General features: G+C 41.5%; 1 protein-coding gene and 1 pseudogene across 16 annotated transcripts in view; one reads left to right on the plus strand and one right to left on the minus strand.

The window, feature by feature from the left end:
* Ppp6r3 (protein phosphatase 6, regulatory subunit 3) overlaps positions 1–26,564 on the minus strand; it is a 114,446-nt gene that overhangs the window by 82,942 nt on the left and 4,940 nt on the right. The window lies entirely within an intron of this gene.
* On the plus strand, positions 23,197–23,927 carry Utp3-ps1 (UTP3, small subunit processome component, pseudogene 1; annotated as a pseudogene).

Genomic DNA, 26,564 nt, shown 5'->3' on the forward strand with positions numbered 1-26,564 from the left:
GCACTGTCAGTGACTGGAGAGCCATATCCTCACTATCTCTGCAATGACCTAAGGCTGACTACAAAAGCACTGTCCTTTAAAGTATTATGCAAAGGGCTGGAAAGATGGCTCAGCAGGTAAGAGCACTAGCTGGTGGTGGAGGAAGAAGTTTGATCCCCAATGCCCCCATGATGACACACAGCCATCTATAACTCCAGTTCTATGGGGAGCTGACAACCTCTTCTGACCTTTGCAGACGAACACACAACACACACACACACACACACACACACACACACTCTCTCTCTCTCTCTCTCTCTCTCTCTCTTCTCTCTCTCTCTCTCTCTCTCTCTCTCTCTCTCTCTCTCTCTCTCTTTTATGTATATGAGTATTTTAAAGGTAACATCCACTTGAAGCTATCATTCTCTGTTACGGTTCCAAAGAACCCTTCTGCCAGGTATGGTAACACACCCTTTTAATCCCAGTACTCAGGCCAGAGAGGCAGAGAGGCAGAGAGGCAGAGAGGCAGAGAGGCAGAGAGGCAGAGAGGCAGAGAGGCAGAGAGGCAGAGAGGCAGAGAGGCAGAGAGGCAGAGAGGCAGAGGCAGAGAGATCTCTATGAGTTCATGGCCAGCCTAGTCTATGTGGCACGTTCTAAGACAGCCAGGGCTAAAGAGAGACCTTGTCTCAAAACAAACAAAACAACAACAAAACTAAGACAGTCTCCAAATTGTGTGCGTATGTGCACACATGTACACACATGTATACACACACACAAAAATTGGCATGAAATCTGTGTAGTTCCAGGTCCCTCAAGCTATTCTGTCATAAATTGTAATACCACCAATAACCACCTATTCTGGCTACTTGCAAGCAAAATACCAGGTCCACTCTCACAGACTCCCACCATATCATTAACACAATGTCTGTATCCCTATTCAAATGCCAAAAGCAAACACTGTGTCTAAGGATGCTGGGGCATCATCTACCCTTTAAAGATAGAGCCTTTGTTCAAGGGCTTATGGATTTCCACTTGAACTGTGTCTTTGCTTCATTTCCTATTGCTGTGATTAAAAACAAACAAAAAACCCTGAACAAAAGCAACTCAAAGGAGAAAGAGCTCACTTCTGCACACAGATCAAGGCTACAATCCAACATGGAGAGGAAGTCAAGAAGACAGAAACTTGAAGCAGCTAGTCTCATGGGATCCACAATCAAGAGACAAAGAGTAATGAATGCTGCTTGCCCATATTGGACAAGTCTTTCTTCCATCTCAAAATAATCCACACAGGTATGACCAGAGGCCTGTTTTCCAAGTGACTCTAGATTCTGTTAAGATGACAGTTAACATAGATCATCACAGACCGATTAAGACAAACTCCAGATGTGTTTAATACCCCAAAAAAGTGTATTTAAAAATCTTAGGATAATAAGAAATGAGATCCAGAAGAACAAAACAGTATGTCAGCACAGTACTAAGACTGCTGGGCAGAAGAGGGAGGGGCAATCAATGTGAAAATAGGTCTACAAACAGAACTAGAAACCTGTTTTTTGGTTTTGTCAATGTCTACTCCCTAAAGGACAATCTACAAACAAGAAGACAGTAAAATCAGGAGTGCCAGAATGAAACAGAACACTGACCAAAGATACTATACTTGAGACCTAAATCTCACCCTCTTCCACATTAGCAGATGCCCATAAACTTTTAAAAAACAAAAACAAAACAAAAAAACAGCTCTTTGAACTGGGACAGTGCACCCCAGTTGCACTGACTATCAAAGGAGCGACAGGACCAATGGCAGGACAAGAAAGGTCACGCCCTACCCAGGACTCCTTCTGGCTCTTCCTCTCCTGGCCAGCAAGCAAGACCTTTACACTTCAGACTAAAAAGTGAAACTGTGTTGTGAGTGAGAGGAACTACCTTAGGGGGAAGACAAGCAGCAGCACTTGGAGATGACTTGAAACTTTACTGGAGGGCTCACTAACCAAATGAGCCAGACTGGTGATGTAATGCTATAATGCCAAGGCTTATAAGTCCTGCCTAGCATGGCCCCTACCTATCAGCCACTCCCACTTGTTAGCCTTACAAGTTTCATGGTTTGGTTGGAGGGTAGGTTGTAGAGTAGATGGCGCTCAGTGGTTAAGAACTCAAGTTTGGGGGCTGGGGATTTAGCTCAGTGGTAGAGCGCTTACCTAGGAAGCGCAAGGCCCTGGGTTCGGTCCCCAGCTCCGAAAAAAGAACCAAAAAAAAAAAAAAAAAAAAAAAAAAGAACTCAAGTTTGACTCCCAATATCCATAGCTTCCCAACTGCCTCTAACTCTAATTTCAGGGGAAGTGACAACTTTTTCTGGCCTCTGAGGGCACTTATACTTATTCAAGTAAAAACAAACAAACAAATGTTTAGTAATAGGAGTTCCATCTAAGCAGTTCAAGAAACTTCCAAACAACTGACTCAGTACTCTGTACATGTATGTGTTCAAGAATGCTGCTGAAGATGATACCCAGACCTCAAGTATTTCGTGCACCTCCAGCCTCTCCTTAACGTCTTCAGAAACTGTTTGCTGAATTATTCTCCTTCACAACACTGAACACATCCCACTAAGGAACTGCTGAGTGATAATTGTTCTACAGCACCTCAGAGGCAGTGACTATGCTTCAAATCAGGGTCACACACAACTAAAACCAAGTCTCCTTTATTTCCTATCATCAAATATATTTAAATTTTTTGGCTGTTAGCATTTTCATCTTTATTTCACTTTTGAATGCTAGATGTGCATTTTTGGGCTGTAATGCTAACTAGATGAGAACAACTTATCTGAATACTTTATTCAGTTAAGATGACAGTAACAGATTTCTTCACTGTGAAGTGACCATTTTCTTTGGTGACTCAGTAAATAATCTGCAAGAACACATCTTATAGATGATGCCCTTACAACAGTCACTTTAGAGTTTCTGTACTTACTGGAAACTGACACTATGATATTTACAAGCAAGTTTTATTTGAGACAGTGTCTCATATAGTCCAGGCTGGCCTCTAACTCACTATGTAGCAGAGAATGACGTTGAACAGCTTCTGCATTTATTAGCCGCCTTTGCAACTTCAGTAAGGTATGCCCAGTCTGCCCACTCACTCTTTCCTGAATCTATTATTAGTATGAACTCAGACTCTTATAAGCACCATTATTTATCATGATCTTTACAACGTCCCAGCTTTGGCTGTGCAAGCTGTCCTAGGAGCTTTTGTGTGTTTTCTGATCAACTTAATTCGTCTCACAGCATGTTCCTGGTTCATATAATTTCTTCTCTGTCACTTCTCCCAAGAAGTCCTATTTCTGGTCAGTGCAAGACATTCAGAAATGAAAAGCTAAGAAGTTCACAAATAATAGGCGGTATCACTCCCTCGGTTCTTGTACTGTGGAAGCATAAAAGAATGATAGTTCCCAGGGTTAACTCTCCATTTGTGCATCCCTAACTGCATATGAGCAAAGTCAAAGATTACCAGACCACTCCAGAAAGCCTAGCATGAACAGTAGCAGAGTAGCCAGATGGTGGTGGCCTAGACCTTTAATCTCAGCACTTGGAAGCAGAGGCAGATAGATCTCTGTGAGTTCGAGGTAAGCCTGGTCCACAGGTAAGTTCTAGAACAGCCAGGGCTGTTACACAGAGATGCTCTGTCTTGAAAACAAAAACAAAAAGAGCCTCCTGTGGGTACCACTTGCAGATCCCTGTACCTTAAGTTACTGTAATAGACCTGAGCCTACTTACTGTAATCATTAGACTGGGAGAGGGGGATAATGAATTCCAGCTGCAGGCTTAGTTTGGTTTTAACAGGCTGTCAGGCCGAACTAGCTATTAGCACACCAAGTGTGTGGATCTCTCCATCTCCCAGAAGCAGAGACTACAGGTGTGCCAGTAGTGGGCTTGCATGTGCACTAACCCTAAAGGTTCATTTGCTTAGGTGCCCACTTGATGGGGAAATACTTCTAGTACCACGCCTGTGTGTATGTAGTTAACTCTGAGTAAAATGGATTAGCCTTTAAATTGTAAACAACTGTTAGCTAGATGGAGTTTCTGGTTGTGATATCTAAGTAGCGCCAACATTGCCAGGTTAGTTTCCCTGTTTGGCTGTCACATAGGAAAGTGCCGAGGGCAGAAACACTGGTCTATGGTCTCCAGGTACCAGTGCTGACTTGCAGAGTTCACTTCATTTTTCCTGCATGCAGCATGTATCATCAGTGCCTTCGGAATCCAGATAAGGGAATCAGGTCCCCTGGAACCTGTCATGTGGGTGCTATGAATTGAACCGAGGTCCTATAGAAGAGCAAGCAGTGCTCTTAACCACTGAGCCATCTCATCTCCCCAGCCCCCAAACTTTTAAACCTAATATTTCAATAAAGTCTTGTCCTCTTGAAGAAAAAAATAAAAACAAAAACAGCATCACAGCAAACAGAAAAATGCAAAAGAAAACAGAAAGGCTGTACAACATACATTTAAAAACCTCAGAGCAGAAATTAAAAACTGAATAGAAAGGTTGTAAGATAAAGAGAGCAGTATTGGGTATTAAATAAATAATTGGAGCTAATTCAGTATTGAGTATTAAAGAAACAATAATCAAAAGATCCTAAAAGGAGACTTGTGCAAGCGCTGTCAAAGTTCATGATCCAGTCACAAGAAGAGTAGCCTAGGACTTTTACAGAGAATCAAAAAGATAAGAAGCTTTGTCCACTGGGCCCTCCCTAGAGGTATCCCAACTCATTGACAGGAACCTCTTCTTGAGGCTCCAAGCCAAGTCAATACAACATGAGATTTGGCTCAAACTGCCTGCCTTATATGCTTCAGGAATGCCAGAGATCCCTCACTGTTTCTGGACTGGTGACTGGGTCTACATCCAGAGGCATCAGTACCTTCCTGGTACTGTTAACCACTCTTACAGTCCTTAAGGTGGCCAGTATTGCAGCCCTGGTGCATGTGTCCCATGTCACATGAAACCTGCAGATGCCCCACTCCCCAGGGACCCCTGCTGTTCCCATATGCTAATCTATCAAACCTGGACTGTGGTTTCCACTGTAAGTGAAGATGAGGTCGTCTCTCTGACTGCCTCCAAACCCCTCAACATCTCGTGGCACGACCTCACTTTTGACCTGTGCCAGCTGGTGGCAAGACTTGACTCATGGACATCCCCACCCATGACGGGAGTGCTGGCGGAAGCAAACTACCCAAATGGGAGAAAGAGGGCTCTGGGCTTTGGGGAGAAGGGGGGAGGGATGTGCATTCCCTGCACAGAGCTATCACTTAAGTTCACTGACGTGGGGGTCCATACCAGCTTTACTGCACTGCCTGGGGATGCAAGACTACAGGAGACACCTACTGGAACCCCTCCTCCTCTTGGGACTTGATCATGGTAAAAAAAAAAAAAAAAATAATTACTCTACTGAGGGACCCTACCAGGGGAACCGAGGTATTGAGGTATCTTCTGTGCAAATGCTACCTATAACCCAATAATCAGATTTACTCAGAAAGGCAAAGAACCAACAAGATGGCTAAAGAGAAAAACTTGAGGACTCAGGTTGTACAAATTATGATATGATGGCCAAGATGAGAGAAGGGCTAGCCAAACAGAAGAGAGAGAACAGTCAGGGCTGGTTCAAAGCTTGGTTTAACTCGTCCCTTGGCTAACTACTCTCATATCTACCTTGTTAAGACCCCTAAGTGTTCTGCTATTGTTGACCTTTGGACCCTGCATATTGAACAAGTTTATAGCCTTCATAAAAGAGAAAATAGGTATAGTACAGCTGATGGTCCTGCGCCAACAATATGAGACCCTGAGGACAGGACCTAAAAAAATATGAGTTAGTCACCAGAGACTCCCCCCTCCAAGCGTAGCTCCAAGATTGGAACTTGTACAAGAAAAAGGGGGGAGGGGTTGGGGATTTAGCTCAGTGGTAGAGCGCTTGCCTAGCAAGCGCAAGGCCCTGGGTTTGGTCCCCAGCTCCGAAAAAAGAAAAAAAAGAAAAAGGGGGAAATGAAGGACCCTAGTTCTTACTGAAGTGTAAGAGCTATTAAGAAGCTTGGTCTGGTAAAAAGTAGATAGGTTATAGGGTTCCTGTGAAGGACCCTAGGGGCTTTTGCCAGCCTTACACCCACGCCTCAGGTCAAGATTAGGCCAAGTACCAGCTTCCCACCTTAGGTCAAGTTCCATTCTCCACCCACAGTTCTCAGGAGAAGCAGGGACATTCTTGAAAAACCACAGAATGTACTGACTGATAGTCACCTGACCCTCTGGTCCCAGATAGAGTTCGAATGCATGTCATATGCTTGCTAGCCAATAGATTCAAAGGTCAATATGCTTAGCCAATTAGTTTAAACTGTAACCTTGCTGGTGTTACCTGTACCCCCAAAACGTATAAAAATTGCTTGTTATAGCCATTTGGGGTCGCCTTTTAGTCACTTGCCATGAGGGGATGATTGAAGGTGGACCCTGACTCGCCGGAAAAATAAACCTTTTGCATTTGCATTGAACTTAGTTCTCGTGTCTCACTTGGAGGGAGGGGGTGTCTCCCAGTAGTTAAGACTCACTTTGAGCCTTACAATTCCTTCTACAAAATATTTCACCTTCATTGTTTGGGATTAAAGTCCCAATACTCAGAAATTTGAGGCATGGCTATCATTAAGTTCAAGACCAGGCTGGACTACACAATAAAGACTATGTTTCAAAAACACACATTCCCCTTTCCACTCAATTAAAGCAGTATATTAAGATTTTCTTTTTTTAAAAAAGGGCTCATATATTTTATGTTGCCCTCAACTTCTATAACGAAGTATTGCTATCTTTGCCGTATGATTAAATGAGTTCAGTATCTTTATAGGAAGAAACACCGGAGAACTTGCTCTCTGAGGAAATGCAGAGTAAGAATATATCAACAGACAGAGTCTGTAGATCAGAAACTGTCCCTCACCTAAAATCTGCATTGTCCAAAACTCAGATCTTGACTTAGTCTCCAGAACTGTAAATAAATTTCTGTTCTTTAAATACTCAAGCTATGATATTTTGTTATAGCTACCTGTTCAAACAAAAAGCAAGAGATAAACTATCTCCAATTCAGAAACACGTGCCTAAAAATATCAATCAAGTGTACACAGAAAGGATCCATGGCTTTGTTGATCCATGGCTCAACAAAGAGTACTGCACTGTTCTTGCAGAAGACCTGGATTTGGTTCCTAGTACCTACATGGAGTTTAACTCTATTATTTCCCGTTCCAGGGATTCTATGCCCCATTCTAGCCACTGCAGGCAGCTGCATGCATATAGTGCATATAAATTCATGCAGGGAAATACTCAAAATTTTTAAAAAACAAGCATTGTGGGTCTTTTTTTTTTTTTTAAAGAATACATTTTAAAAAACTGGGCATGATGGTCCTCCTCTTTAATTCTAACACTCAAGAGGCAGAGGCAGGTGGGTCTTGAGTTCAAGACCAGCCTGGTCTACAGAGTTCTGGGACAGCCAGCGGAACACAGAGAAATCCTGTCTTGAAAAAGCAAACAAAACGAGTACATAAGAGGGCTGGGATGCAACTCAGTAGTGAAGAACTTGTCTAGCATGAAAATAGCCCTACATTCCCTTCCCAAGATGTTACCTCCCAAGAATACACAGAAAGGAGCAAAATAAATTTAAAAATAAACAAATAAATAAAATCTCAGGTTTGCTTGCTTTCTCACAAAAACTGCAGACTGCTCCTCCAGAGGAGGAGCAGCAACAGATTACACAGACTCTGGGATATAATCACCCATGCATGAAAGACAAAAAAACTTTCCAGGGTAGGATAGAGGAGGAACAGCAAGATCCAAGGCACAAGCAAGGGCAAGAGGTCTGACTTCAGGATGAGAAGTTCCTCAGAAAAACAGAGTACTTGAGCACACAACAGAATCTAATGCCAAATCACAGACAACTGCATTAAAAAGGCATTTTCACTAAATATGCAAAGTCATTTAAGAAGGCAAAGTATGTAATATACCACTGTTATAAATTGCATGACAGTCATAGATTGTCCTTTTTAGGTTTTTACAACTGCGATAAATACCGTGACTAACTTGGGGAGGAAAAGGTTTATTTTACCTCACATTTCATCATGAACCTGAAGGCTAGAACTGAAGCAGAGGCCATAGAAGAATGCTGCTTACTAGTTTGCTCCCCATGAATTTGTTCAGCCTGGTTTTTTTTTAAATTTATTATATATATGTATATATATATTTACACACACACACACACACACACACACACACACACACACACACACACACACTGTAGCTGTCTATAGACACACCATAAGAAGGCATCAGATCTCATTACATGTGGTTGCTGGGATTTGAACTCAGGACCTCTGAAAGAGCAGTCGGTACTCTTAACTACTGAGCCACCTCTCCAGCCCTTGGCCTGTTATACTACCCAAGGCCACATTCACAGATGTGGTACTGCTAGTGGGCTGGACCCTCCCACATCAACCACTAATCAAGAAAATTGCACACAGGCCAATCTGATAAAGGCAAGTTTCAATGAATGTTCCTTCTTCCCAGATTAACTCTAACTTATGTCATGTAGACAAAAAGCTAACCAGAACAATGATAATGCTAACCACTAGTTTAACAACAATGTAAAGATCTACACTGGAGGAATAATGAGAAGCAGTGAGCAGTATTTACAACTATAATCTCAGAAGGTATGCACCAAGCAAGAACTCTTCAAATACGCCTGGTGAGCGAGCCTGCTTGCTTGCTTTCCCTTCATGGCATAAAAAGTCTGAAATATAAACTGCTTTTAGGAAGGAGGTTGGGGGAGGGGGGCGGGAGCCAATTAATTAGGAGCTGCTACTGTCCATAACTAAAGAATTATAAACAAGTTCTTTTTAATCCCAGCACTCAGGAGGCACAGGTAGGTATATATTTCTCTGAGTTCAAAGCCAGTCTGGTCTACATAATGAGTTCCAGGGCAGGGTTACACAGAAAACCCCATCTTGAAAACCATAACAACTACAACCAAGAAACAAACAAAACAAAACAGAAAACAAACAAAAAAACATGTTCTTAACAATTCTGGACAGGGAAGCGGCATAGGCTACTAAGGCCGCAAAGTCATACTGGCTATTTCCTAGCTCTGTGATAAAAGATATATCATCTAACCTGAGAATCCATTCCTGAACTATAAACATGGCATAAATGAATGCTATACTTTCTTCTTGGCTTGACAATTCCTGAATCTAATGTAACAATCAAAGCAGTATGACAGCAATGATTGAAGGATGCAAAAGAGAGAAAGAAGCAAAACTGAAAACAGTATGTGTGTATACATTATCTGCTTTACATCAGATAACGAGAGAGTGGATCACTAGGGCTGCTACTGCTAAAATGGAGAAATAAGTTGGGCATGGAAGGAGTGGCAAAAGCTAGACAGACTACTGAGCAAACAAAACAAGGGTTCAGATCCTAGCTTCAAAAAAAAAAAAAAAAAAAAAAAACTGAACTAAAAGTATCCAAACTCTGACATAAGATCACTGAACAAAGGTAGCAAAGCCCCCACCTCTAAACAATGTCTGTCAAGGAAGGGGCTGGGGGGGGGGCAGTTAATTAGGAGCTGCTACTGGCTATAAACTAAAGAAATATAAAAGTTTGACATATGTAAAGTGAAGAGCATGGGAATCTCCACTAAAGATCTGATTTCTAGGGGCTGGGGATTTAGCTCAGTGGTCGAGCGCTTACCTAGGAAGCGCAAGGCCCCGGGTTCGGTCCCCAGCTCCGAAAAAAAAAAAAAAAAAAAGGATCTGATTTCTAGGAAATTATATTTTTACATCAGAAAGCTCAAAATGCGAAAGAGGCTCTCAGAGAGCAAGACTGCTGAGGAAGGGAGTAAGGACAGGGCCACAGCAGCTATGAGAGGCACTGATGATTTGACAGCTAAAATAGCATATAGCTGGGCCTGGTAGTTCAGCCCTTTGATTTCTAACACTCAGGAGGCAGAAGCAGGAGAATCTCTTGAGTTGGTAGAACCAGACTAGTCTACATATCAAGTTCCAAGATAGCCAGGGTCACAGAGAGACCCTGTCCCCGAAACAAACAAACAACAACAATAGCCATGTAGTTTAGCTATCCATTACTGAATTATTCTCTTGGAGAAAAAAATGGATACAAAAACCCATTCCCTAAAAATAATCAAGTCAGGAAAACTAATATGCTTTCATTTTTAAATGTATTATCATCTATCATTCCTTACAGAAACAATACTTCTCTCAACAGACATAAAATTTACCCCTACCATAAATCTTACCTTCTTTTTCAATACTACTAACTGTGGTGATAGCTAAAGAATGCAAATATGACACAGGTGTAAAAGTGTCAGTTAAAGTGTTAAGAGACATAGCTCAGAGGTAGAGTGCATGCTTAGCATGCTTAAATCAAAAGTCTTGGGTTCACAGTCTCAAACACACCTGCATACCCCATAGAAAACTGGTTTAACCTAAAACAGAACAGAATCTCTCAACTGAACAGCAACTAAATGTATTTGCTTAATCATAAAGGCTGAGAAAATAGAAAAATGAACATTTACAACTCACAACCCCTTACCTTAAAGAGAATAGGAAAGGGATCATCCTAATCAGGCTTGTAATGGACATCAAATTTATTGAAATCAAAATTTTTACGGGGTTGTGGGGGAGGGGGGTCCCTGTACTCTGCACTCATATAAATTTTAAAAAGCAGACCACACCCTATTGGTGCCAAAGAGGGAGAGAAGCTACTCCATAATATTCAATGTTGACTTCCTGTACGGTATTGGGCACAACAAAACTATGCCCACACTACAGACAAGTGATAGCCAAGAGTCCAGATCCACAAAATCAAGACTTCACTCCCTGCCATATCATAAAATCCTCAGGCCACCACCTTGATTATTTTAATGTGGCTAACTGATCCCACTATGCATGCTTCAAAACACTACTCAGAAGAGACCAAAGACAATGAGATAATCCATCTACATGAAGGCTTGCTTATCACTTTACCATCAATGTCTAGCATGCTGTGAATAAAAACTTACCTATAAACTTTGAATACAAACATCATCAACACCCTACGTGGTGACGCACATACAATTCCAGTGCATAGGAAGCTGAGACAGGAGAAGCTCAAAGCCAGCCTTGGCTACACAGTAAGTACATGATCAACTTAGGCTGCACAGCAAGAGTTTGTCTAATAAAAAGGGATTGTAAAAACATCCATAATTGGGAGAAACCGAAAACTTAAAAAAAAACCCTCTACATCTTCAGAAATACCCAACACTAAAAATTATACACACATACCTGTTACTTTGTCAGGTAACTTCAGAAACACCAACCACTAATACAGGCCCCAGAAAGAATAATAACATTTCTAAACCATTAACCAAAGTCATCACATAAAGACTGTAAAGAGACTACTATGTATAAAGTACAAGCCAAGGTAAGCCTCCCTACCACCTTAGGAAGGCCGTATCAGTAGGTGATACACTGTAAGCAAAACTTGGCACCTGACTGGATTACATCACTGTCTGGCTATGTTCACTAGGAGCACTAACTTCAGACACAAGAAGCCAGCTCAGTCTAACCTACTATGAAAATACAACCAAGTCACAGATTAGTAAATTAGCATACAAAGTCAAGAGCGGAGGACCACCTATACCTGTTACAGCCACAGTGAATGAGGAATTTCTACACACTGGTCAGCCCAACTGAGGTTCCTGCTCTTAACACTTTCTCAATGTCACCAAAACTTTTATACGGCATATGAGCAACCAAGTGAGTGAAAATATATTAGAGTAAATTTCTTTCTTTTCTTTTTTCAAGACAATCTCACACTTTGTAGCCCAGGGCAGACTAAACTCTCTATGCACATCAATTTGCTGCCATTCTCCTGCCTCTGCCTCCCAAGAGCTGGGATTCTAGACATACACCAACATGCCCTTTTTCAATAAACTAGTATCATTCATAGATTGATCCTCTTCATTATAGCAGCAGCAGTGTAATCAAAGGCACATCCCTTTAAGTCCAACAGGCAAGTCTTGACTAAGGTGGCACAGAGGATCTGTTCTAGGTAGAGAATCTCTTCTCTTTGTGTTTGTCTTACCTACAAAATGGGAGACTTGAGACTAAATCATCACTTTCCAATATGATCTAAGCAATAAGGAAATATAAACAGTATCAGAATACAAAGAAAAACAAATCAAAGAATACCACCAGTCTCAAATTTTTAAGAAATTACTCAAATAAATTTAAACTGAAAATGACAGAGAATTTAAAGTTGCTCAAAGCCAGATGTGATAATGCACACCTTTAACCTCAGTACTCAAGAAGCAGAAGCAGGCCAGTCTCTTTAGTTTGGGGCCCTCACATACACTAGGCCCCATGCTACATTCAGAGCTCTCTGGCATCAGACACTTGCTTCAAACCAAGTAAAATTTGATGTGGCCTTGATGGAAGATGTGCTCGTTTCTAGGTACAATCAGGTAAAATGGGATGTAAATTCACTCACAAATCTTATAAGACATCATATACCTTTTCCCTGTGGTGTCGCCCAGTATGTATATAAAGCAGGACCAAGTTCCCCAAAGAGAATCTTAGCAGCCTCTGAAAAAGGAATCCTCACTGACTGACATACATTCTAAAGGTGGACGCCCCCACAGGGTGACCAGGTAACAGTTCTTTTCAAAGGCTCACTCTACAGCCTGCTCTGGCTTATTATACCAGACCCACTGGGATGTTTTTCAATAAATGTTTTTCTTTAAATAAGAAAAAAATTCTTAAAAGATTTTGACTTATAGCTTTAAAAAAAAAAAGACCACAAAAACAAAAAACAACCTCTAAATCCTTTCCTGAAGAAGTTTGTCCAGTATAGACTTCCCCATGTAAGACTTCCCCACTAATGACCATGTAGTTTTCAACTCTTGCTTTTATCAAAAAAGCCTCATCTCCCAAATGTGGAGCTGCTGGAGAACAGACATGGGCTTCTCTTAGGTCACACCCACTTTCTTCCCGTCATTTGTGCATGTGAACGTCTGTTTCTTCATATCCATCAAAATGCAAACATGATTTCTTTTCTCTCTGGGTAAGGCTAGACATTGTTCACATTTTTAAAAGTATGTTTCTATGTGTCTGAATGCAGTTTGCCTGTAGAGTCCAGAAGAGACAATGAGATTCACTGGAACTAAGTTCCTGGCAGTTCTGAGCTACAATGCAGGTGCTAGGAACTGACCTTGTGTCTTCTGCAAGAACAGTGCACATTCCTAACCAGTCAGCCATCTCTCCAGCCCCTATTTTTTAAATTTTTAAAAGCCATTTACACTTCACTTTTCTGCCAAGTGTCTGTTTATAGTTTTTGTCCATGTCTAGTGGGCTGGGCTGGTCAGTGCTTTGTAGTAATTATTTTGATAGCATATGACAGCACTCCCTTTCTAATGAATTACACTCTGGTACTATCTGTACCAGCCAACCTCAAGTCAGGCTCACCCAGTTACCCTTGCAGTCCTCATTTTAACCTGCTCTCAGTGCAGTTCACCAAGAGACACCTCTTCCCACCTGCCCCCGCCGACCCCCGTATTGGAATGAGAATGTTGGCCTCTTTGACCACAAATTCTTCTTTCTCCCTGGCCATTCTTTTTATCTATACATTACTATCCCAGGAGCCTTTGAAAGTGCAGACTGTGTACACTCTTTATCAGTCTTCCAGATTAACTAGTCCTGAAAAAAATTTGCAAAGCTTAAAAGATCCAAAACAAGCTTTAAGGAAGGAAGAGATTTCCACTGGCTTCTTTATGATCTTGAGGCTCTCCTGCCTCCAGCTCTTCAGCACATCCTAGCAGCACACATCACAACACTTAGCCGTTTCTTAAGTGGATCTATAAATACAATTCTTAAACCAGTAGGATTGTCTCTGTACTTTAAACAAGATGTCCAAGTAGTAGACAGTTCCCATGATTGTCTAAGAGTGAACTAACTATCAACTAAGTAAACTAGTACAGCCAATCACCCAACCAAACCTTCCATTCACCCAAGCTCACTAAAACACACCTCAAATTGTGAGACAGACTTGGCTCCTCTCTGCCACACCTCCAATCTAATCATCAAACTTTATAGTTCCACCTTCAATAGCCCTTCCCTCCTCCCAATTTTCTGCCACTGACTAGAAGATGGACACAGCCCCAAATTTACTTCTACTTTTTTTTTAAAGATGTATTTATTTTATATTTGTTAGTACACTGTAGCTGTCTTCAGACACACCAGCAGAGGGCATCAGATCCCATTACAGATGGTTGTGAGCCACCATGTGGTTGCTGGGAATTGAACTCAGGACCTCTGGAAGAGCAGGCAATGCTCTTAACCGCTGAGCCATCTCTCCAGCCCCAGCAGTCAGTGCTCTTAACTGCCTGAGCCATCTCTCCAGCCCTCACTTCTCTACTTCTTTTTTTTTTTTAAGATTTATTTATTTATTACATATAAGTACACTGTAGCTGTCTTCAGACACCAGAAGAGGGCATCATTGCAGATGGTTGTGAGCCACCATGATGTGGTTGCTGGGAATTGAACTCAGGACCTCTGGAAGAACAGTCAGTGCTCTTAACCGCTGAGCCATCTCTCCAGCCCTCACTTCTACTTCTTACTTGGGTTCTTTCTTGGTCAGAGTTCTCTACTGCTCAAATGTGCAGTTTGTGATCTATGCTTTCTGTGTGACACACAAATAAGGCTTCTGCACATCTGAACAACAGTGAATTTGAACTGAGATGTGCTATGAAGAAGAAACAACAGTGGACTTCAAAGATTAAATAAGGGGCTGAGGGTATGGTTCTGTGGCAAGACGCTTGTCACAATACTAGGCGCAATTCCTAGTATAGCTCCAAGATTAAATAAAACAGAAAAAGATTTTTCTCATTAATTTATTTATATTGATTGCATACTAAAATGATAGTGTTTTGTAGCCAAGCAGTGGTGGCACACACCTTTAACCCTTAACTCAAGATAGTGGTCTACCTGGTCTAACGAAGAACAAGTTCCAGAACAGCCAGGGCTACACGCAGAAACCCTGCCTCAAAACAAACAAACAAATGACGTATTTTGAACATACTGAGTTACACACACACAATTCAAATGGCTGGTGATACAATAAATAAAGCAAGACCTACTGTCCCATACACACACACCCATATATATGTATTATGTTTATTATTCTATTTTTACTTATTACAGAGTCACTAGGAAATGTCAGTATGAAGCTGGCACTGTCTTGAAGGTTACACTGAGGGCATCAGCTACTCTCATAGCCACATTTTCTTTAACCAGGTATGATCAAATCATAGAAAACACTGGACCTGGCAAAAGTCAGGTATTTGGGTATATGTCAAATAGATTATGGGCAAAATTGGAACACGATCAATTAAAGACAAAGTATACATTAATGGGAAGTGGTTGGCACTCGCCATTAATCCCAAGACTAAGGAAGCAGAAGCAGGTGTATGAGTTTAAGGACAGTCAGGGCTACAGAGTCAGAACCCTGTCTTCAATAAAATGTAAAGCAAACAAAAAACTTTTGAATAAAGGATAAACAATAAATTTTTCATTATTTCTTAGTTCAGTGGTATTTTTTTTTGTTTTGTTTTTCCTTTGTTCTGTTCAGACAGGCTTTTTCTGTTTAGCCCTGGCTGTCCCAGAACTTGCTCTAGAGACCAGAGATTCACCTGCCTCTCTGCCTCCCAAGTGCTTGAATAAAAGGTGTTATAATTAGCCTTTATGTATGAACACATTATAAAGAGCTGTCTATTTCTTTAGTAGTAATCACCCTGTCACTAATATTTCTAATTTTCACATAAAAGTTCCCTTTAAGACTCAGAGACTAAAGAAGATTAGATATTCAAAGTATAAGAAATTTAAAGAAATTTCAGAATTTTGAGAAATCAACTCTTACTGAATATCACAACTCAGAAAGACCCATGAAACGATGGTAATAGGTGGTTCAGCAGAAAAAAAGCAGACAGCAAACTCAGCTCTTGCCAAGAGTAATCAAGTTGACCCATGCCATACTACTGGAAAGGGAATGGTTCCCAAAATGACAGGATTAATACCCAACAAGACACAACATTTTTTTCGTATGTCCTTTAAAAACAAATTGGGACTGGAGAGATGGCTCAGCAGTTAAGAATACTGGCTGCTTTTCTAGAGGACACAGATTCAGTTCCCAGTGCCCACATAACAATTCACAACTATCTGTAACTACAGTTCTAGAGGCTCCAATACCCTCTTCTGGCCTATGCAGGCACTACACACATGGAACGCAAAACATTCATTCAGGCAGAAAAATAAAATAAAAATAAAATCTAGCCAGAAGGTGGCAGTGTATGCTTTAATCCCACCTTCAAGTTCCTGACCCACAGAACTACAATGTTTAATGTTCTCTTCTGTCTTGAGTTGCTGTACTGGGGTAATTGTTATAGCAGTGAATAGAGAACTGACAGGAAAAAGTCCTCTGTAAGTAAAAGTCCATACACTCTTTATGAACAAGGCTATCCAGGCAACCAATGTAACTATGAAAAGAATCTGTGAGACAAGCCCTTGGCTGGATAGGGTGAGGCAGGAGGATATCTGGGGCTTGTTAGAATGACTGACCCATGAATGACCCTGACTCAAAAAAAGTAGACACTGTGGAAATGATACTCAAGGTTGTCCTCTGGCCTCCAAATGTTCACACTCAGAAAAGGCTTGACCTCATTTAAATTTGTGCAAATTTAAACCTCCATGGGTGATGCACAACTGCCTGTAAATCCCAATTCAAGGGAGTCCAACACTGTCTTCTCATCTCTGACAGTACCCACACATATGGAATATGCACAGACAGACATGCCTGTGTGCATAATAAATAAAACAATTAAAAAATAAACTACTACATGACACAGCCTCAAGATGGGGGTTGGGGTGAGGGTTCAGAACATAAGGTTTCTTTCTGTAGTAATGAAAATAGTCTGCAGGCCTAAAACCATAGATGCTTCTGAAATACTTTAACACCTTTTTTTTTTTTTTTTTTTTTTGCTTGCCTGCCTTTTGTTGTCTCACTGTATTGCCCTCACTGGCCTAGAACTCGTAGAGATCTGTCTGCCTCTACCTGGAGTGCTGGAATTAAAAACCATGTGCCTCAACACCTGGCATGAATCATGCTTTATTTATCAAACAATTCCAAACATTTTCATTTGAGCTTCACAACAATCTTGTGTTTTTTTCAGTTTTCACACATTACTGAAGTACTGACTAGTTTTGTGTGTGGGGTTGACACACACTAGAGTCATCAGAGTGGAAGCAGCCTCAGTTGAGGAAATGCTTCCATGAGATCTAGCTCTAAGGCATTTTCTTAATTAGTGATCAATGAGGGAAGGCCTAGCCCACTGTGGGTGGTGCCATCCCTGGGCTGGTGGTCCTGTGTTCCTTCCATAAGAAAGCAGCACCCGCCATGGCCTGTGCATCAGTTCCTGCCTCCAGGTCCCTGCCCTGCTTTAGTTCTTGTCTTGACTTCCTTTGGTGATAACAGCATGTAAACAGAATAGATGACCCCCCCCCTTGTTTTTTTGTCATTATGTTTTTTCAAAGTAATAGAAACCCTAACTAAGACAACTAACTAACCCAGTGTTACAGTTAGAAAGCCATTAGGCTAGTATTCAGAATGCTTTCCTGCATGCTGCTAGTTTCCAGTTCATCAGAACCAAAGCTTGCACTGCATGTGCAGGCCCACCTTGCATGTGCAGGTAGCTATTACACTTTTTCATGCTTAACACTTGCACTTATACTATTTACTAATATAGTCTATGAATTCATTGTTGAAGATGCTCACTGTAAGAAATGAGCCAATTCAACCTCAACAGTGTAATAAGCGTGTATGACAGAATCTGCTTTGGGTGTCTGGCTATAGTGTGTTCTTAGTGAAAGAGTGGGAAGAGGGTAAAATACAAGAATCACAGTAAAACACAGACAAAAACAAGGGCCAGCAAACTTAAAGCATCTCTGTAAACATTCATTTTAAATTTCAGGGTGTTGTATGCATGCTCCACAGTTCAGAGAACAACCTGCAGGTGTTCTCTGCTCTCTTCTACCTGATGAAAGAACTCAAGTAGTCAGGCGTGGTGTATGGGGTTATCTGCTGGGCCATCTCACTTGCCTCAGGAGGCTGAGGCAGGAGGATCCAGTTTTAAAGCTATTTTAAACTACACAAGGAAGCCTCCTGTCTCAATGACAAAAAGTCAAGTTCCACAGACCAACAGTAGAAGTATTCCTAACAGCCTGGAAATGGAAATGATAAACTGTCCATACAACAGACAAAATGGAAGATCAAAGGAAGCACAGGACAGGGAGATGGCTCAAATGGTGAACTCCTTGCCAAATAAGTATCAGGACACAAGTTCAAATCCCCAGCAAGTACCTACTGTCCCATAGCTGGAGAAAGACATCCAAAGCAAACCTGTGGCTTTCACACACAAATGCACACACATGTATGTGAACGTATATACAAGAAAAGTATTTTGATACATATTAAAACATGGAAGAACCTTGAAATATGCTAACTGAAAAAAGCGAGTCACAAAAGATTACTGTTCAACTACTCACATGAAATGTCCAGACCACACAGGAGATAAAGATAATATTCTTAGATTGTGTTGATTACACAGTTCTGTGGGACATTAAAGTCTATTATTAAATTACATAGTTTAGATCATGTTATATTTTAGTTATTTGTGAGATGAGATTTCATGTAATGCAGGCTGGCCTTGAAGTCAAAGAGTAATGAATGATTACTCTGAACACTCCCAATCCTCCTACCTTGACCTACCAGTGTACTAAGCTAATGCTTTTGGTTTGGAGCTGTTATTTTTAAGACCCCTAAGGTGTGGCTCACCAAACTGGTAAATATAAAATGGTTTGACAATCCAAAAGAGCCATCAAGGACCATTTGAGAACGTTTGTACTACCTCTGGAATTGAAGCTGGACATGTCCCAACAGCCTCAATACTCCAGTGTGTGCCCTGGAGACATGCTTTCGCAATTTGTGTCAAAGTTGTTGACAGCAGCTTTCTCTTGCTGGAAACAATCCTATTTTCTGACATCAGGACAATAAATGCATAGAAAGCAACATACTCAACAGGAAACACAACACAAAGTGAAATGAACTTCACCTGAGGTGTAGACACACCTCACTATCTTCCTCAGCTCTAATAGCAGTTTTTCCCCACCCCTTTCCAACAATGTAATCTAAACATAGAAGACTCACACTGATGTGCAGCCCAGCCCTTTCTCTCCTCTAAACTCTAAATGCTGTTTGGGTTGGGGATTTAGCTCAGTGGTAGAGCGCTTTGCCTAGCAAGCGCAAGGTCCTGGGTTCGGTCCCCAGCTCCGAAAAAAAGAAAAGAAAGAAAAATGCTGTTTGCTCTCTGAAGTGACCCAAAGTGAATGAGCCCAACTCCAACTCCTGATGTGGCTTTACAGCCTGCTCCTCTACAGCCTTCCTCTTCCCGCAGCAAGCCAAAGTCCCTATTGTCATCCTTTACTTCTCTTACACCCACATCCTGTCTGCCAGCAAATCTCATCTGTTCTCCCTCCAAGAAGGACTCAGACTCCAACCACTTCTCCATACCATTCCTGGTCCCCTTCTGCCCAAGCTGTTACCACTGCTCCCCTGGATCACCGCCATGGCCTTCTAAAGCCTCTCATGACAGCTGCACAGCGACAGCTATTCTTAACTCAGCTGCAATGGGACCTTTCTGAAACCAGACCATGTCACACCTCTGGCTCAAAACAGACCTATTTTACCATTCTCTCCCAAGGATCTTCCCACCCCTTTATAGCACTCATGCATGCTGGACTCATTGTAATGATACCCCACATACCCATGGCCTCTTGCCTTGAGCTTTCATCTTCTAGGCAAAGTGTCCTTCTCAGGTAGGCCTAATCTGAGCATTGCCTTTCAATCTGAACAGCCTGCCCCTTTTATCTTCTGCTGGCTCCTATCAGTATCCAGATAGCTACTATACTAGTAACTCTCTGCTGTCTTCCCCACACTAAAATCATACATTGTATAAGGACAGGAATACGGGTCTGTTTTGTTCATTATTAAGACAGAAAGTATTCAAACATCTGGAAAACAAAATGGATTGTCTTGTTGTTTTCGAAACAGTTTCTCAGTGTAATCAACCCCAGTTGTCCTGGACTCAACTTGTAAACCAGGCTGGCCTCAAACTCAGAGATCTACCTACCTCTGCTGGGATCAAAGCTATGTGTGACCAAGCCCAGCTTCCAAAAAATGGATCTTGAGAACAATGTTAAAAGAGAGATGTTCACAAAATAAGATTCAAAATTATAGTTTAATGACATGCAAAAATTCAGTCATTATATAAGGAGACATTCATAGATGGCTACACAGAAGTAAAGAAATAGAATGCCTTGAGGAGGTCAGAGAGAAGGTGGTTGGGGAGGACACAGAGAACCAAAGGGAGTAACAATACTTATAACTGGCTAAAGTATAACTATCAGTTCTAATTTTTCTTATCTGTACCCATCATGACATACACTTTTTGAATTCATGAACTCATTATACTTGAAATTAAAAACGAGATGTGAATGGGTACTACAGTGCACAAGTGAACAAAGTAAAGCCCTTCAAGCACAGTCACCTTTGGCTAGACTGTGGCTGCTTTCACACATAATAGCAAAGGAGCAGCAGGGACTATTTGCCAACTGAGCCTTAACAGGAAATGTTTGCCTATGTTCCTCAATGGAACTATAAAATCATGATGTAAAATCTGTAAAGAAAATGAGTATAGCTGGGAAGTGGTGGTACATGCTTTAATCCCAGCACTCAAAAGGAGACAGGTAGATTTCTGAGTTTAGGCCAGACTGGTCTACAGAGAATTCTAGGACAGTTAGGGCTACTCAAAGAAACCCTGTCTCAAACAAGCAAACAAGAAAAATAAATAAAGACTGCATCATCTGCAGACCTGCACCTAGTCTTCAAGGCACATATGTGCTTATTCACATTATGTTGAAAGACATACAGCTCAGCCAGGTGGTGGTGATACACACCTTTAATCCCAGCACTCAGGAGGCAGGAGCAGGTGGATCTCTGAGTTCCAGGCCAGTGTGGTCTATAAAGTAAGTTCCAGGACAGACAGGGCTACACGGAGAAACCGTGTCTCAAGAAAGGAAGGAGGGGGGTTGGGGATTTAGCTCAGTGGTAGAGCGCTTGCCTAGCAAACGCAAGGCCCTGGGTTCGGTCCCCAGCTCTGAAAAAAAAAAAAAAAAAAAAAAAAAAAAAAAAAAAAAGAAAGGAAGGAGGGAGGGAGAGAGACAGGGAGGGAGGGAGGGAGGGAGGGAGGGAGGGAGGGAGGGAGAGGGAAAGGAAAGGAAAGGAAAAGAAAAGCAGACAGACATGTAGCCCTACAGAACAAAGAAACACCACAGCAAAGATAGCTATGTTTATATAGTTCTGGAAGCCAGTAAGAAAAAGACTGTAAAGTTTGCTTTTATTTGTATGTCTGTGCCTGTGTGTGGTTTGTACATACATGTGAAAACAGTGCCTGCAGAGACCAGATGGGGTGTCATATCACCTGTTAAAGGAGTTATAAGTGAGCTGCCTGCTTGCACGTACTGGGAATGAACTCCAGTCCTCTGGAAGAACAGTACAAGCTCTTAATCATGAGCCGTCCCTTCAGTCCCAAAACAGAGATTTTAAAGATAAATGTTTTAGAAATCATACTGCAAAACCTCACATTTATGCCTTCTATTCAGCCAGAGAAAAAGCATTATATTAATATGCAAGTGTATCTATCTACATGTAAAGTAAACACATAATATATTCACAGTTTAAAGGGAAAAATTTACAAATAAATTCTCCAAAATTTCCCTCAACAAAAATCCCCAGCAGCCAGAACTCTTCTAGTTGGCCAGAACACACATCTCCCCTTAGGGCTCTCACTGGCCTCACAGAGCTGCTTCTGTGCATAGCTCTACTATCAGACGGGAGAACAGTGAGAAGAGTGATGCAGGTACAACCGTACTCAGGCTGAACTGAGGCCAACACTACTCATTCACAGGTAGGAGACAGGCAGCAGAGAAGAAGACAGGTAGGAGATTCACACAGCTGGGAAACCACATGTGGCAGAACTCAAGACTACTACCTGAGGTTTGTGTACTCTTGACCACAATATATTCTGAACTGAGGACAGATGTCAAGCCCTCCATGAGCTCATGTCTATAACCATAAAAGGTGCCAAATGCATAGGTGCTGAACTTACCTGAAAGTAAACATCAATCAGAAAGGCCTATAACCCAGCTACTCAAGAGGCCAAGACAAGAGTACTACAGGTTTTGAGTTTCATAGCAAGATCCGGCCTAAATAAAAATTAATTAAGTTCACAATATGTTATCTTCAAGAAAACAATAATTACTGCTTGGTCTTCTGGCCAAGACCAAGTTAAGTGCACTAAGCACTCTTTAAAAAGAAAAAGTCAGTACCAGCTATCTATAACAGTGTAAGTAGTCAAAGCCTCCACTGGGGCAAATCCAGCTCCACCAAACTTATGATGTACAGATGTCCCAGTTAGGCACAGTGGAAGCCTCTACATGCTTCCCCAAATGCTCTTTTAATCACAACTCCAGCTAGTATCCAGACATCGGTCTCGAACTGGTAAAGGGGAAAGGACTTTCTTAAAAACTAACCAAAGATGCTCGCTCTGGCAGCACATATAATAAAACTAGAACACTATAGTAACCAGTCTGGTTACTGTACAAGGATGTAACCTTGCAAGAAACCACAAGGATGTCACACAAATTCGTGAAGCATTACATATTTTTCAGACTATGGCTCCAAATCCTGAGACCATCAGAGTCAGCAAAGGAGAGGAAGAGAGAAAGAAGCACAGGGATTCAGCAGCATCTGGTCCAAGTCCTCCAAAAGGATGATTTTGGAGTTACTTGGGTGGATGCCTTTGCAAAACTGGTGTTCCAGGTAGATAAAAAAAGTTGAGACTCAGGATGTAAAGAATTTGACTAAGGGGTTGGGGTTTGGCTCAGTGGTAGAGTGGTTGCCTAGCAAGCGCAAGGCCCTGGGTTCGGTCCCCAGCTCCGAAAAAATAAAATTAAAAAATAAATAAATAAATAAATAAAAAAGAATTTGACTAAAGTGTCAGTGAAAGAAAAGCTGAAAATGTTGAGAAAAGAACTACCAGAGCTCTTGGAGCTGACCAAAGACCTGAGAGTCAAGTTGTCAGAAGCGAAGAGTGAGTTAGAGCCATTTGGAAGCTGGTACCTGGTGACTAAGTAAGAATACCCTCTACATGAACTATTGCTCAGTGTCAGCTTTTACTTGATCTTGAAAGCCAGGAGAGTGCCTGCATGTGGACATCTAGTTATAGAAAAGCTTGTTACCTACAGAACACTGATCAACAACCAGTCATTGTGGAAACTGTCCTCCAAAATCTATCACCTACTCGTGCAGCCAAGGATGTTGTTGTAAACAAAGAACTGAATCTAAAAAGTAAAATTAACCAAAACCAAGCCAAAGCCTGTTTCACAGACTGCCATGCTGCTGATTTGACTGAGTCTGATGAAGCTGCACTAGTACTATAAGGAAAAGGAAGACAGGCAAAAGGTGAAGAGAAGAGAATAGTGTTGAAGAAGCAGCTCTCAATGATCAAAATGCAAAGAGCCATACCTACCAGATTGCTAAAAATAGACGGCTTACACTGAGGAGAAAAGAAAACTGATAGAAATCCCAGAGTAGATAGGGAAAAGTTCAGAAGAGCCAAAATTTGAAGATGAGGCCAGGTTTGTGGTTTTCATAGAAAAGAGCAACAGTATAGTGGTGAACTAGCCAAAATTTGTGCTGGAGTTAAAAAGTATATTGTTTAAGTAAAATTGCTCCTTAGCCTAGTTTTTGGCAATTATTTTATATCAATGAAAATATTTTAAACTTCAAGGCCAGTCTATTCCAGAACAGTCAGGGATATACAGAGAAACCCTGTCTCAAAACAAGTATTTTAAACAACAACAAAAGAAACCTAACCAAAGTTTGAAAAGAAATATTACATTTATTTCTTTGTCATGTTAAGGGGAAGGAAACAAAGGCATGTATCTGGAGATAGGAGGAAAACTTGCTAGAGTTGGTTTTCTCCTCCACTACATAGGTTCTGAAGAGCAAACTCAGAGTGAGGCTTCTCAGCAAGTGCTTGATAAAAGCACTGAGCCACCTCACCAGACCCCTTTCATCAGTATAGCTCTCCACACTTGCAGCACCGTACATTATGGTCAGCAAGAACCTAGAGGAATTTGGCAAGCTGAGGCAGGAGCCTTTAACTTTTTCTCACCTTAAAGTCCAACTTGAGCCACAGCCCAAGAACCTTCATCATAATGGAGCTGGGGAGGGGGCAATATCAGAGACAATGGGGGCAGAGACAACACACAGAATGTAGAAGACTTGATAGGTCTGGAAACGGAGTTAGCATTTTCAAGCAACAAATATCCATCTTGTTATCTCGCAGCTGCTTCACCAGCCTGGGAGAACCAGTAGTACTTTTTAAACCACCCAAATCAAGGAGATTCATCAAAGTAACCATTCTGAGAAACAAAGAACCATTTTTATATTTTTTCTTAGTAGCACCAGGGACTCAAACCTAGGGCCAAGAACAAGCTAGGCAAAAGTGCTTTTTAAATATTTATTTACTTGTATGTGCTTAAGTATATGTATGCCTGTGTGCCACATGCGTGCAGGAGCTTGCTCATGTCAGAGGATATCAGATCCCCCACTGGAGCTAAAGGCCGTTGTGAGACATCACATGGGTGCTGGGAATTGAAGCCAGGTCCTCTGCAAAAGCAGCCAGAGTTCTGAACTACTTAAGAAAATCTTGTTAAATTGCCTAGGCAGACTCTGAACTTGCTATCCTCCTACCTCAACCTCCCAAGAAGCTGGGTTACAGGCCTACACCAGACACATTTGTTTGTTTCCAAGACTTCTAGCAACTTCAGCTACCCAAAGTTCAAACAAATAAGCCAGTCAAGCAATAGCAGCCCCTTTCCCTAAGGCTTCTACTTAAACCATATCTGGCCATGCCAAACTACTGCTTCTAGAACCCTACTGGGATGCCTTCTGCATCTTTAAAACTTCTCTAGATCACTTAAAACTCCATGTAATGTGATACTGTGTAAGAGATGTTATACTGTACTATTTAGGGAATAAAGGGAAAATGAACTTGTCTGTATGTTTAATACAGACAGATACAGAACAGCAACCATCCAAAAGCTGAGGCACAGGACACAAAAGCATCACACAAAGCATTGAAGTGGGAGACACTGAAGATCTGTGAAGTGGCCAATGCCACAGCAGATCATACCTAAATTCACATTTATTACAGGAACTCAGTAAAGTGCTCCACCTGTGGCAAATTCAAATTTGGCTTTTTAGAACGTTCTGAAATGTAGAAAGTCCATTTAGTCCACGCTGTGTAAACATGGAGCCCAATGATACAGAGGGATGACTATATAACACTGACAGGCTTTGTTAACTGTAACTGCCAAGCTCTCCCTCTAGACCATAGGTCCTTAAGGACTGTTCATTAATGAATTCCCTAATACATTTCTGACAAAGAATAGATTCAGTTAAGACAACTGCTGATCAAAAGTCATGAAGACTAGGAGCTGGAGAAATGGCCCAATAGTTAAAAGCACTTCTACTCTTGTACTAAAAACAAGAAAACAAAAACAACCTAGGTTCAGTTCTCACATAGTTGCTCACAAACACTTGTAACTCCAGTTCTAAGGGATCCATCCAATGGCCTCTGCAAACACAGCAGCACACACACATAAATGCAAACACTCGGGGCTGGGGATTTAGCTCAGTGGTAGAGTGCTTGCCTAGGAATCGCAAGGCCCTGGGTTCGGTCCCCAGCTCCGAAAAAAAGAACCAAAAAAAAAATGCAAACACTCATGCACAAAGTAAAATGAATCTAAAAAAAATTAAGACTAGAAGTAGATGGCATGATGGCTAACAACTACAATCTTAGCACTTGGACGGCAGACACAGGATGACAAGACCCTGCCTCTAAATGGCTTCCCAGTATAAGATGGTAGAAACAGGACAGTGGTTAAGTATTGTGGGTGGGCTGACTGCAGTCCTCAGTACAACTACAGGCGCAAGGTTCAGGACTGAAGTCAGAAGGCATCTCCATGACTCCTGTCTTAGAATGTGTGCAGATGGTACCATTTAGTGCTAAACGTATAGGTTTTTTTTAACAACTTGCATCATACCAACTTTAAATACAGGCAAGGACCTCTGTCCCCCCCCCCCCCACTTCCTGCACATCTCTCCAGGAAAAAAGACATTCCTCCACCTGCATCAGAGTCCAGGACAGAACTCCTTTCCCACTGGACATGGCACTAAAAGCTGATCATACCATATACTCCCTCCACTCTATCCTCAAAAGTTAGAACTGGGTAAACAATGCAGGGCTAACTCTCTGGGGAAAGGCTTTCATTGTTTAAAAAAGCAGGGGT

The sequence above is a fragment of the Rattus norvegicus genome, chromosome 1 (genome assembly GCF_036323735.1).
Source record: "Rattus norvegicus strain BN/NHsdMcwi chromosome 1, GRCr8, whole genome shotgun sequence".
NCBI classification, from domain to species: Eukaryota; Metazoa; Chordata; class Mammalia; order Rodentia; family Muridae; genus Rattus; species Rattus norvegicus.